This window comes from Chenopodium album, chromosome 17, assembly GCF_948465745.1.
Source record: "Chenopodium album chromosome 17, dcCheAlbu1.1, whole genome shotgun sequence".
In the NCBI taxonomy this organism is placed as follows: domain Eukaryota; kingdom Viridiplantae; phylum Streptophyta; class Magnoliopsida; order Caryophyllales; family Amaranthaceae; genus Chenopodium; species Chenopodium album.
In genome coordinates, this window is record NC_137850.1 from 51,277,800 (window position 1) to 51,281,394 (window position 3,595).

Genomic DNA, 3,595 nt, shown 5'->3' on the forward strand with positions numbered 1-3,595 from the left:
CAATGAAACAAGAAAATCTATCTAAGATTGGAAAAGGGATCTAGTGCTCGATTTCTTTAGCAGCATGTATGGAGTAGAGTTTGACACAACTCTCCCAATTTAACTAGTTATCAAAGACTATGATTGTGATTTATGAAATATAGACAATGAAATCTAGGAAAGTCTCCTTAAGGATCATGTATCATCATACAAAGTTACTATAAATAAAAAAAAATAAAAAAATTAAAAAATTATATAATTGTGGGACAAAGCGAAGTCACTTAATTGCAACTCAGATTTTTCTTTTAATTTTATCGGTTTAAAGATAATTTATCTCTAGTTTATTCTTTTTCTATTTTAGCACATATGTAGTTCAATTTTCTAATTGCACTAAATATTGGTTGGCAAAAGCTAATGAGCGCCCCCAGGCCGTTAGATAAGAGAATTAAAAGTGAAAATATGAGGGTAAAACTAACATTAATTACACCGAACGACGCGTGATTTTGTCATGCATTTCTAACTTATACTCTTTCAACCAATATAATTATTCCTTATTTAACGCCCCGGGGCGCTCGTTAGCAAGATCCATATTGGTTTAGTCGACAAAAAAAAAACCTTATACAAATAAAATAAACACAAAGTCCGCACCCAATATTTCGTCAGTTGACCTTCTCTTTCACTGTCAATTTTTCATCATATCCTCTTTTGTCTCCACTAAACATTATCCATCAATGGTAGCTACAACTACAATAGATTTTTTTTTATTTATTTATTATTTTTTTAATCTCTTCCTCATCTAAAAATTCCTAAATATACTAGCAATATATCATCGTCATCTTCTTTCGATGAAGAACAAGTTTTCACCCGATGATAAGATGATCGAATTGGGGCTTTCTTATGTGATGTATAATTGTTGAAATTGATTCTCCCATATGATTGTATGTTGAATTGTGAGCATTTTGATAACAAATGCATGTATTTTGGTTGAGATATGAGCAAGTTATGTTATACCCATGACCTTAGTACAAGATCTTCAATGGAGGTTCTACCATTGTTATATATAGCGTCAAACAAGCTATACATATCCTCCATCAAATAATTTATATCCTCCAATAATTTATACATATCCTCTACTAGCTGGATGATATCCTCTATTGGTTATATGATATCATGGTTGGATGATATCCTCTATTGGCAATGATATCATATAACCAATAGAGGATATCATCCATCCAATAGAGGATATCAAAAATCCACATTTCATTAGTCCGGATTGACGCAATACCTTTTCTAAAATAAAATAGATTGAAGAATGTGTAAATTGTTTGGTTGGCATCAAAGTAGAATGTTAACCTTCTTAGATTTTTTTTTTCAACAAGGAGGCTAGCTCCCAACTGACTCAAGCATACAACGAGAAAATTTAAACCTCTTCACCAAACTACTACAAGACTACAACCCATGAATCCATGATATTATGAGTGTTGTTCACCAAGTATGTAAACCTTTTAGTAGTAAGCATTAATTTTCATTATCAAATGTACAATGTAAACATTTTACGCTTTCATATGGACTTAACATTGGATTATATTAGAGGTGATTCTTGTTTGGGGTATTTTTACCCTTAACACTTGGACCAAAGAGGGAGTGCCACGTGTCAAGGGCTGGCAGGTCACCCCAGATCAATCCCCAACTGACACGTGGCAGTCCTAGATTTTCTCTCTGAAAGGCGGCCTTCAAAGGCCCAATTCCCCAAAATCCTCATCTTTGTGGCGCAGCCTATTTGTCCTAGGTCAGAATGACCTAGGGAGGGGCACATTTCCCAACGACCCTATAAATAGGGAGATATTCCCCCATTTTGGGGACATCTACAATCATTTATTACACCCTAATTCTCTTACATCAGAGAACACCTGAGCTTGGAATCCAAGCAGATCCCCACCTAAATTTCCGCACTTTTTACTCCTCTTCAAGTTACTAACTTGATCGTCGGAGGCGGAGCTCCACCACCCAGAGTCTCCGTGTTTTTGCAGGTACAACTCGAGCCGGACCAGTCTTTGTGACGTAACTCTCCCGAGGGACAAAAACACCCAAAATATTTGGCGCCGTCTGTGGGGAGAGTACCTCAAAGATGGTTCAAGAGTCTGTGCCACTTCCTGATCCTAACAATCTACAACGGTTATCCAGCCGGGTAACCAAAACAACCCTCAATTGGTTAATCAACCGGGTAGTTCTGGCATTCCTCAACCGGTTGTCCAGCCGGAAGTCTTTACTGAGGAAGAAGAAGATGATGATGATGATGTGGAGACATATGTAGCCAAGGATGGCTCCTTTATCTCCAAGTACTGACGTTCTAGAGACCAGCTGGAACGCAATGCAGACCAGGCGGGTCCAAGCAGGCGGCCCCCTGGGAGGCCAGAAGGGGAAACCCTGAAAACCAGAGGAGAAGCTCCAGTCACCCGGGACGAGCTCATGAAATTCATGAACTCCTTCAAGGGTGAAATCAAGGAGATGATCAACAAAAACAAGGCTGGCTCTAGCAAGAGTCAGCTGGCTAAATAGACTCCCCCATCCAGGAAGAAGAAGCCAGTCAAGGATAGGCGGCTTACTCCTCATCCAAAGGAGAAGGAGAAAGGGAAGACAACCGTAAGACTTGACTGGACCAAGATCCTTCTACCCACTGGTCCTTAGAGGCAAACCCGACAAGAACAGCCGGAAACCAGCAAGAAGTCAGTCTCCGACGCTTGGCTCATCATTGAGCGGAGGAGACACCAGCAGCTGTCTAAGTCAGCCTCCACTTCGAGCTTTCCAGACAGCTTCAAAGAAACTACTGTAAGGAACTCACAGTCCTTACATGAGAGTCGGACAGGCTGACCCTCAGATGATAATTGGGTCTGCCCCGTATGCACCCCAGGCGCAATACGGGCAGTATGGCTTTCAATTTATGCAGCCGCTTCCCTTCGGAGGTCAGGCGGCATACAACAACGTCCAGCGTTTGGACTGGCAGCTCCGACTGCTCAAGCTTGGTGAACAACCCACTGCATTCACCAAGAATATAACCGAGGCGGCCCAGCCGGCCAAGGTTAAGAATGTATTGGTGGGTACCTATGATGGTACCTCTAACCCAGAAGACTACCTAATGGCATACACCAACCTCATGTGCTTACAGGGTTGGGACGATGCCACTTGGTGTCGGTGTTTTCCGGCTACATTGAAGGGCATTGCCCAACAATGGTTTGGCAATCTGCCAGCCGGCTCCATTAATTGCTTCAAGAAGCTAGCCTTCTTGTTTTCTACCAACTTCTCAATGAACATCCCTGCTAAGAAAACAAGTCTAGACTTGAGCACCATTAAGCAGGGTGAGAGAGAAGGGCTACACTTATATGTTAGGCGGTTCAACCTGGTCAGAATGCAGATCCAGGGACTGTCTGACGAGGTAGCATTTACAGAATTCTTCAAGGGTCTAAGAGACGAGGTCAAACTACCTCGTCAGAAAAGGGGCATTTACGCTGCAGGCGGCCTTGAGGGAGGCGGAAAGCTATATTCAAGCAACCGACCTCTGCACTCCTGGTAGCCAGTCGGACTCTAAAAAGTCCGACAAGCAAAAAGAGAGCCGGTC